The sequence below is a fragment of the Lipotes vexillifer genome, unplaced genomic scaffold (genome assembly GCF_000442215.2).
Source record: "Lipotes vexillifer unplaced genomic scaffold, Lipotes_vexillifer_v1.1 scaffold182, whole genome shotgun sequence".
Classification (NCBI taxonomy): Eukaryota; Metazoa; Chordata; class Mammalia; order Artiodactyla; family Lipotidae; genus Lipotes; species Lipotes vexillifer.
Window position 1 is genome coordinate 5580671 of NW_006798798.1, and position 10718 is coordinate 5591388.

Genomic DNA, 10718 nt, shown 5'->3' on the forward strand with positions numbered 1-10718 from the left:
GCTAACCTATCTTAAGGGCTTAGCCTTACATTGTCTTTAATCTTCTCAGTAGCCGTGAGGCAGGTACTATGACTATTCCCATTCTACAGGTGAGGGAATGGGCCCGGCGAGGTGAAGTCTCTCACCTGAGATCCCATAGCCAATAAGTGATTGAAGCAGGACTGGAAGCTGAAATTAGTTGACTCTGAAACTCAGGTCCCTGAGCCACTCTGCCACCAGCTGTGTGTCACCCGCCGTGACTGGGCCCAGTCAGACTTCTAGAGTCGGCTGAGGCACTCTGACCAGGACAAATGTAAACAGGCCACAAAGAGAACCAGAACTAGATGCAAAGCAGATGGACTATTTGTGTGGATACATCCTCCTCCCAGTAAAGAAACCCTCTTGGAAAAAAAATAAATGAAGAGAATTAGTTAGCCCAGTTGACTTCGGGTTACTACAAAGACAAATGTGTGTTCTTAAGAGCTATTTTTATCAAACTGTGATCACTTAGTAATTTTTCGTTTTCCACCGAGGGGTGATGCATTAGAAAGAGTTGGTCTGGGCCTCCTCCCCTGGGAAAGCAACCAGAGAAATGCTGGCACCTGTTTGCACTGTCAGCTTTATTATTTCTTTTTTTAGTTTGCTTTTTTTTTTTAAATGACAAACCAAGAAGTCTCTTACTTTACTTTTTTATGTTGGCCGCACCGCACAGCATGTGGGATCTTAGTTCCCTGGCCAGGGATCAAACCGGCGTCCCCTGCAGTGGAAGCTCGGAGTTTTAACCACTGGACCGCCAGGGAAGTCCCGGTCAGCTTTAGTTCGAAAACATTTATGGCGCACTTACTGTGTGCAGATGGCTGCGCTCAGAACTTCCGGGATTTCAATACTAACGTCTTTAGCATCTGTTTTCTCCCTGAGGTTAAGGTCGCTGGGGAATGAGGACTGGCTGTGGATGGGGACTGGGTCTCAGGTGGAGGGAGAGAGACATCGTCTCTTTACAGAGATGAAAGCATGAGCTGTCCCTCTGTCCCATGGCTCATCTGTCTGTCCTAAGGCACTCAGACCTTGATGTGAACATGGGTCTGCGTGGTTCAGAAAGGGCACAGTGGTGACGTGGAGTCTTGCAGCTCCAGGAGTGGTAGCAAGGACTCACGAGTGAGGACAAAGAAGAGTTGGAAACCCCGCATTCCAGAGAGAGCCATGGAGAACAGGAGCCTGAATCCTCCCCCAGAGTTTACACCGAGGAAGACGAGGCAGCTCAGCTGGCTTTGCTGCCCCCAGCTATCACCCAGGACCCCACCCCTACCCAGTCTGTGTAAACTGAAGGCTGACGGGTGGGGAGGATGAAAAGTCATCAGAGGCTGGGTGGTGGTGAGGGCAGAGTTGTAGTGTTCTCCATACCTCTCAGAAGTGAAGGGAAAGGGGTGCTCAAGGAGTAGAGCACGTGTTCTGGGGCAGCTGCCCTGTGCCCATCTAAGCAGAGGAGGGAGACGGGCAGAGAGATGGTGTGGGCGCGCATGTGTGAATGACGAGGCACCAGGCACTCTCCCCATCTGCCAGAGCAAGCAGGTATGAGGCTCCCATGGATGAGGGCATCGCAGGAACAGGGCTGAGTGGGGGAGTTCTGGGGTGCTGGGAGAGGTCAAACCAGGTTGGGTCTCCCAAGACCGACGTCAGAAGAACTCAATTCTAGCTGCCAAAGAGAGCCAGCACCCGGGTACCTGACTCACAGAAGACACCAAAAGCTATTCAGTATTAGCTAAAGCGCTGTTGCTCAAACTTTTGTATCATTGTTCCCTCAAGGAGCCTTCCCCTCCCGGCCCATGAAATTTTAATACAACAGACATACTATGTATCTGTTTATGTGTGTGCCTTTTGGAAGGCCACAAACCACTGTTAGACTTTCTGGCTCCCCCAGAACTAATTTTCACATCTTTGGGAGCAATACTGCCTGTTCTGAGAACGCATGAGCTAGATAACAGGTCTCCTCACTCACAGAGTGATGAAGCCTGTCTCACACAACTGCAGCCCAACAAAGTTACGTTCATTTTCTTGCTGGAGCAAAGGAGACCCCATTCCAGAGGAAGCGTGGGGCATCTCACGAAAGAAGAGACGGGGTTATTAGGGGTTTGGGGTAAGGGTGACGTTTAGGTGATGCTCTGATGAAACAGTATTTCATAGGCTCAAAGCACAGCAGGCCTGGGTGGAAAGAGCTCAATTTCAGGCCTGGGCTGAGAAGCAGACCCGGGGTCCGATTCTTTGGAAAATACAAAATAAAGATAAAGGTAGAATTTCGTGCCTGAAAACTCCTTATCTGAAGCTCTTGGGGGCTGAAAAGCAAGGCTGCTTCTCTGTGTCACAGGTTCCTGCCCAGAGCCTTCAAGCAGCAGAGGAATGTTCCATTCTCACTGATGGGATTTCAAATAGCCACGTTGCTAACAGTCTGTGATTTTATTTTATTTATTTATTTTAAATTTATTATTATTATTATTATTTTGGCCATGCCACACGGCTTGCGGGATCTTAGTTGCCTGACCAGGGACCGAACCCAGGTCCCGGCAGTGAAAGTGCGCAGTCCTAACCACTGGACCACCAGGGAGCTCCCAGTCTGTGATTTTTAGAGAACTAGGTTTCTTAGCAGTAAAATTTTGTTAATTAACAAAACAAGTTTTTAAAGGTTTATAAAAGGGAGACATTGATGGCCATGGGAGTAGGAACCTTTCCCTCTTAGAGGGAAGTGTCCCCCCCCCCAAAACCTAGGGCGGTGTAACCCAGAAGGATGGGAAGAAATGTAGACTAGATTCATCTCTGCCATAGGTTCCCTGGGCCACAGGTCAAGTCTCAGCTCGTAGGAGAATGGGGAGGAGGCTAGGAGTTTCAAATCACCAAGCGTGACCCGAAACCTAGGGAAGCCACTCAAGAAGTCATTAAGAAATTGGCAAAGACGGTCCACTGCAGCCTGACTGAAGGAGGTGAGTGTTGAAACCACTGCAGCTCAGACTTATCCATGAACCAGTGTCAGTCAGAGTAGGGCAGAGGGGCAGGCAGGAAGCAGGGAGGCACAGGGAGGTGGCTGACTTGGTAACTTCTCCTGAGCTGAATACATCACCTGTGACCAGAATCTTAGGATACTTTAGCCAGTCTGTGTATATGCCTGGTGGGGCAAGGAAAGCTGTGATGCAAAGCAGAAGTAAATCTGCTTCACTTGGACCCTGGGAAAGGGCAAAAGGTAGACCAGGTTAGGGTTGGGGGAGAGGGGGTGGGAGGGAAAAACAGACGGGGGTAGGTAGGAACAGGAAGACGGGGAGACTGCAAAATTAGTTGCAAAAGTCACCCAGAAGGAAGAAGCAGATCAGCAATAAGTAGAAAGAGACGTGGTAGAGAAGTCAGGCCATAGATTCTGGGAGAGGAGAATCAGAGGTGAAAGACAGAGGCTAGGGTGGGGGGAACAAATAGACTGAAATAGTGTGAGAAAGTGTTCAACTTTTTACCTTCCTCTCTCTGACGTGACCCCTCTGGTTGAGAAAAAAAAAAAAAAAAAAGGCCAAAAGAAATAGTGTGAGAAAGTGTTCAACTTTTTACCTTCCTCTCTCTGACGTGACCCCTCTGGTTGAGAAAAAAAAAAAAAAAAAAAGGCCAAAGCAATACTGGTAGTTGTGGTAGCTAAAACTCTGCAAAGAGAAGTGAGAAGCTTGCGGAGTTCCCTTTAAGGCCAGTTCTGAAAAATCATATGGAGGGAGATCAAGGCATCAAGATGGTGGCCCATGTCCTGGGAAAAGGATGCTGGGGTCACATACCAGGAGAAGAATTGGCTAGAACGAACGAAATCTGATAAACACCGTTGGAGGTGGGAAGGTGCATGGAGCTGACCCCCACGGAGGCATGGAACTAGGGGAGAGAAAATGTTACAGAAGAGGAAATGGGGTAGAGAAATATTGTTGGAAGAGAGTGATTTTACTGCATTCAGACTAGAAGGGTACAGTGAGACAACTAAATCAATCATCCCCTGGTGCAGGTCCCCCAGCCCCAGGGGTTGAATCGTAATTGGAACTAGTCATGACAGTCTTGTTTCCCTTTATAGGTCACTGGTCTCAGGATGGACACATGACCCAGTTTTAGCCAAAAAATGGTAAGAAGTCTGCTGAGGGTCTCTGGGAAAGACAGTCCTTCTCACTAGAAGAGACAGATGTGTGAGGAGCTGCCCTCTCCCTTCCTGGTTTGGAAGATTTTACGTGAGGGTATGATACTTGGAGCTACAGCAACTGTTTGGGGGCCGTAAGACCACATACTAGAAGAAGAAAGGTAACAAGCTAAAGGTGGCAGAGAAGGATGGAAAGGGCCTGGGCCCTTGATGAGCTTGTTGAGCTGGGATTACCACCTCCAATCATCCCTATGGCTGACTCACTATTGGCCAGATATTCTCTAACTTGCAGCCAAACGTATCTTAACTCTAACGGATAAGATGCTGTACCTCAGCATCCTATATCCTACTGGAAACGACCCAGCGATGTCTTCTTTTATTTTAAATTGTTTTATGATCCTGGAATTTCTAAACTCTATTTGCTTTGTAGGAGTTATGAAATCTTAGTGTTTATCCTACCTATCATGGCTGTACTTAGGGGAGATTTCTTATGGTTCCAAGTCTGTAGCTCTGGCATCAAAATATTGGGACACCCCATTATCCAGAAAGGGGCTTTTGAGAGCTGGCTGGCTGGGGCTACCTGGACATAGCACTACAAGACAAAGAACAGACTACTGGATGGGCACTTTCTAAGGTCGAGTATCATCTGACTGATAGTCTCCACTGCAAGCTCTCCCTCTCTTATTGATAAAAATTCCCATGCTTGTTATCGGATTTTTAAAGATTTTATATTGAACTATAGTTGATTTACAATGTTGTGTTAGTTTCAGGTGTAGAGCAGAGGGATTCAGTTATACATATACATGTATCTATTCTTTTTCAAATTCTTTTCCCATTTAGGTTATTACAGAGTATTGAGCAGTGTTCCCTGTGCTATACAGTAGGTCCTTGTTTGTTATCTACTTTAAATATAGCACTATGTACCTGTCAATCCCAAACTCCCAATCTATCTCTCCACCCCCTTTTCCCCCCTGATAACCATAAATTCATTCTCTAAATCTGTGAGTTCATATGATATTTGTCTTTCTCTGTCTGACTTACTTCACTTAGTATGATAATCTCTAGGCCCATCCGTGTTGCTGCCAATGGCATTATTTCAGTCTTTTTAATGGCCGAGTAATATTCCATTGTATATATGTACCTCGTCTTCTTTTCCCATTCATCTGTCGATGGACATTTAGGTTGCTTCCATATCTTGGCTATTATAAACAGCACTGCAATGAACATCGGGGTGCATGTATCCTTTCAAACCATGTTTTTCTCTGGATATATGCCCAGGAGTGGGATTGCTGGATCATATGGTAGCTCCATTTTTAGTTTCTTAAGGAACCTCCATACTGTTCTCCAATATGGGATCTTGATTGCCATGGAAACAAGAGAGGATTGAATGAGTGGGGTGGAGACCATGAACGATGCTGCCCTGTGGAAGGGTACTTGGCCCTGTGCCAGGGTACTTGGCCTTGTGCAGTGTTCTTAGAAACAGGAGAGCAGCCCAGTCTTCGTACCCATGGAGTCACCATCACACATGCCCTGCCCATATGAAGATGAGGAGATGTGTTCCTGGATACCTAATTTACTACTTGTAATTTACGCACAGTCACGGGCTTGCAACTCACTGATTCCCTTGTCCCCTCACCCCTTCCTAATAATTGTTTTTCTAGCAGTTCTCTGTGCTTAGAGCACAGCCCACTCTTCTAGGGTGTTCCCTAAAAGCCTCCACTAAAATTACTCCTTGTTTGCTTATCCTTTGGAAAACAATCAAATTATTTGCTGTAAATCAAGAGGTCAGCCAGGAAAAAAAAAAAATGTAAGCAGGAAAGTTCACTGCAAAGTGAACTCAACAAACAGGCCGGCAAGCTTTGGCACCGATTGCTGGTACCGGCAGCACTCCTACTGCTGCATGCCGACCACATGCCAACCAGCCTGGTGAGGAATCGCCCAGTTCAAAAACACAGGAGGGCTTTGGAGGCATCACTTCTGAGGTTACGAGCAGCAGGGTCCTCCTAGGTATTACTCAGGAGGATGAGAGCCTCTCTATATACACAAAGTCTGCACGCAAATATTCAGGGCAGCTTTAATCATAATAGCCCCAAACTGGAAACGGCCCAGGTGTCCATCAAAAGAGAATGGATTTTAAATCTGTGATGTAGCCACGCAACGGAACACTACTTGGCAATAAGAAGTAACAACCTGCCCATATAGATAACAGTATAGCCTCTGACTGTGATATTGTGATTTATAATGAATACATATTTGGTCTTCATCCCCATTTCCGGCACAGAACTCTTAAAATCCTTAGAATTTCCTAAGTGATGAGAGCAACAAAGGTGTCTTTTGTTACGCTAATAAGGTGACTTTTGGATCCCCACCTAAGGATGAGGGCTGATTGCCGGTGGGACCAACTATGTGATTGGAGGGTTGGAACTTTCAGTCCTACCACCACTTACCTCCAGGGATGGGAGAGGGGCTGGAGGTTGAATCAGTCACCAATGGCCAATGATTTAATCCATCTTACCTTTGTAAATGAAGCCACCATGAAAGCCAGAAAGGATGGATTTTGGAGAGCTTCTGGGTGGCAACTTGGGGAAAGTGGCGTGCTGGGAAAGGGCATGGAAGCGACTCACTCTCTCTGGGTAGACAGTGTCAGAACTGAGTTGAACTGTAGGACACTCAGCTGGTATCGGGGGAACTGCTTGGTGCTGTGGGGGAAATGACACCCCAGGTTGGAATGGGTACCAGAACCCCTTTAAGTGACAGAAAGCATATCAGTGGTTGTCAGGGGTTGGGGATGGGACAGGGAGGGGATTGGCTGGGGGGATACCAGAGGGACTTTTTAGGGTGATGGAAAATCTTCCATAACTTGATTGGGGTAGGAGTCACACAGATTTGTCAAAACTTAGTGAACTCTGTGCTTAAAATGGATGCTAAAATGCAAATTAAGCCTCAATAAAAAGAAGTTGATTAAAAATGCGGTAACACCTCACCTCTGGGCCCATATGATAGGTGTACATACCATCATCAAAAAAATCTTCTCAAGTTTCAATAAGCCAAGCAGGTGTCTGCTTTTACTGTGCCATTCTGCAGAAGTTCGGACGGCTGTGGAACAACCCAGGTTAGACAGAGGGCAGAAACCATGGTGCAAACAGGTGATAAATGGCAACCAGCTCTTGATGCTGGAGATCCGCAGGGAGTAGGAAGGACTATAGCCGCCTGGACAGTGCATGGCCCATCTGAATTCAACTCCTGTCTCGGTACCACGCAGGGCTGTGGACTCCATGTCGCCATACCTTCCAGTTTTTCCAGTTGGCTATCCAGCTGTTGCTGCTGTTTTTGAAATTTTATATTCTTTTAAGCTGATAACCAATTCAAAATATGAAAGGATTGTGTGTGGTGAAAACAAACCAGGACTGAGGGCTGTGGACAGCTCCTAGGCTCCCAGTTTGTGGCCTCTGCAGCAGTGGAGGTTGAGGAGGGTTCAGATGTTGAGGATGGATGGGTAGGGAAGGAAGCAGGAGGAAGTGTCATTTTGCCACAAGCGCGGCTCAGAGAAAATTTTTCCCAGATCTGATGGCAAACAGCCGCAAAGACCTGCTGACTTCCTAAAATCATTCTTACAAGTCCCTCGTTCTCATTTAGAAGTCCCTGTCTACCTCAGCAGCCCTCCTCACAGGGAAGGTCCCTGGAGGACAGTCAGTCAGAGGAGACGCACTCCTAATACCCCACGATCCCCGGATCCCTCCATCTCGACCCTGGCTCCTCCTCCTGCCCCCACTCTCTGGAAGGCATTGTTCATTGTTCTGGAAGGTTCTCCCCTTTTGTTCTTGCCCTACACCCTCTCCCCAGGTGTTCTTTTTTTTTTTTTTTTTTTTTGTTACTGTATTCAATGTCTCATCTTTCATGGGTACCTGTGCCGTAGGGAAACCTTGAAAAGATGTGTCGCGCTCTAGAAGACCAAGTAAGTGAACTCAAGACGAAGGAGGAAGAGCAGCAGCGGCTGCTCAGTGACCTGACGGCTCAGAGAGCGCGCCTGCAGACGGAAGCGGGTAGAGATCTCCCTTTAGATGCAGCTCACAGACTCCTTAGTTGTGGCATGCATGCGGGATCTAGTTCCCTGACCAGGGATCGAACCCAGACCCCCTGCATTGGGAGCTTGGAGTCTTAGCCACTGGACCACCAGGGAAGTCCTCCCCAGGGGTTCTAATTCACTACCATGCCTTTAATCACTGATGACTCCCAAATCTCTACCTCCGGCCCCAGACTCCTGTGTATCCAGCTGTGTCCAGGGAGCATCCCAACTTCACAAGTCCAAACCGAACTTTTCATTCCATCCCCCAAATCTGGTCCCACCGCCCAGCCTATTCCACGTCTGTAAATGGTGGAATCTACCTTTCTGCCCATGCCAGAAACCTGGGAGTCATTTTTTTTTTAACAATTTTATTTTCTTATTTTTTAAATAATCATACTTTAAAAAGGAACTTTTTTCAGGGAGAGCTGTACAGCTCTGTGAACTTTAACACACATAGATTCCTATAACTACCACCATCATCAAGATAAAAAGGGGGCGGAAGTCCCATCTTGCGCTCACCCCTAACCACTGACAACCACAGATCTCCCCATCATCATGGTTTCACCTTTCCAAGGATGTCACAAAAACGAAATCCTCTAATTTTAACCTTTTGAGACTGGCTTCTTTCACTCAGCGTAAGGTCTTTGATATTCATCCCAGCTGATACTATCACAGTTTGTTTCCTTTTATTGCTGAGTACTTTGTTCCGCTGTATGATCGCACCACAATTTGCTTATTCATATACCCACTGAAGCACACTCGGGTTGTTTCAGTTTAGGGCAATCATGGACAGAGCTGCTCTAAACATGCATGCACAGGTTTCTGTGTGGATATAAGTTTCCATTTCTCTAGGTCAAATATCCAGGAGGATGGCTGAGTCATATGGTAATTGTATGTTTAACTTTTGAAGATACCTTCAGTCTGTTGGTCAGAGAGGCTGTACCTTTCTGCATTCCCTCTGGCAATCTATGAGAGATGCAGGTGCTCCACATGCTTGCCAGCACTTGGGGGTGTTTTAGCATTTTTATTTTAGCCCTCCCGATAGGGGTAGAGTGGTCAGGAAGCCATTTTGGATGTCCTCTCCCTTACCACCCACATACAATTCACCATCAAGTCCTCCTGGTTCTGTGTCCAGAATATATCCTGTATGAATCGTCTCTCCAACTCCACGGCAGCCATTACCTCTCACCTGGCCTACTGCAAAAGCTTCCAACCCAGTCTTTCTTTTTGTCCTCATCGAGATCAGTTCACACCACGCCAGAGGAACCTTTGAAGAGTATAAACTAGATCATGTCATTGCCCTGAATAAAACCCTTCACTGGTTTCCTGTTCCGATCCCCTCTTCCTGGCCTACCAGGCCCTGGGGCCATCTGGCCCTGACTCTCTCTCCAGGCTCCTGCGACGCCTTCGCTGATATCACTCTGCTGGCCTGGCCTCAAGCTCTTAATCTCTGCACACAGTTTCCTTCACATTTTGCTTGGCTGGCTGACCCCCTTCTTTCAGGTTTTCTCTCCAATGTCATTCTTTAGAGAGACGTTCCCTGATCACCCAATTTCAAGTAGCCCTCACCCCCCTTGAGGTGCTGTGACAGTTTAACTTACATACTTGTCTGTTCGTTTCATATGTGATTCTTCCCTCTAGACCGAGAAGCCCTTGACAAGCAGTCATCATGTCTGTTTTACTCATTACGGTATAGCCAGGTGCCTAAAACTGAACCTAGCACAGAGCAGGCATTTGGTATTTGATAAATAAACGAATGAATAATAAAAAGAATCTCTGATTTTCCACTATTATAAATAATGCTACCAGGAACATCCTTTTACATAAATGCTGTGCATTTGTACATTTCCTGAAAGTGGTACTGCTGTATTAAATAGTATATACATTTGAAATTTTTATAAATATTGACAAATTACCTCCCCTGGCTGAATCAACCTTCTCTCTCCTAATAGTCTGTAAGAGATTCCATAATCCTGCCAACAAGGAAAAATATCATATTTAAAAATTTTTTTTAAAAATTAACATTTAAAATTTAATAAATCAGTGTATTAGTCAGGGCCATCCAGAGAAGTGGAACCAAAGTGTATATACATCGAAAGAGATTTATTTGAGGAGTTGGCTCATATGACTGTGGTGGTTTGGTGAGTCTAGAATCTGATGGAGGAGGCCAGTAGGCTGGAGACTCAGGAAGAAACTGCTGTTCAACTCCAAAGGCTGTCTGCTGGGAAACTAGGAAGAGCTGATGATGCAGATGCGGGCTGGTGGAAAATTCCCTCTTGCTCAGGAGAGATCAGCTTTTGTTTGTTTGTTTGTTTGTTTTGCGGTACGCGGGCCTCTCACTGTTGTGGCCTCTCCCGCTGCGGAGCACAGGCTCCGGACGCGCAGGCTCAGCGGCCATGGCTCACGGGCCTAGGCGCTCCGCAGCACGTGGGATCTTCCCGGACCGGGGCACGAACCCGCGACCCCTACACTGTCAGGCGGACTCTCAACCACTGCGCCACCAGGGAAGCCCAGAGGTCAGCTTTTTATTCT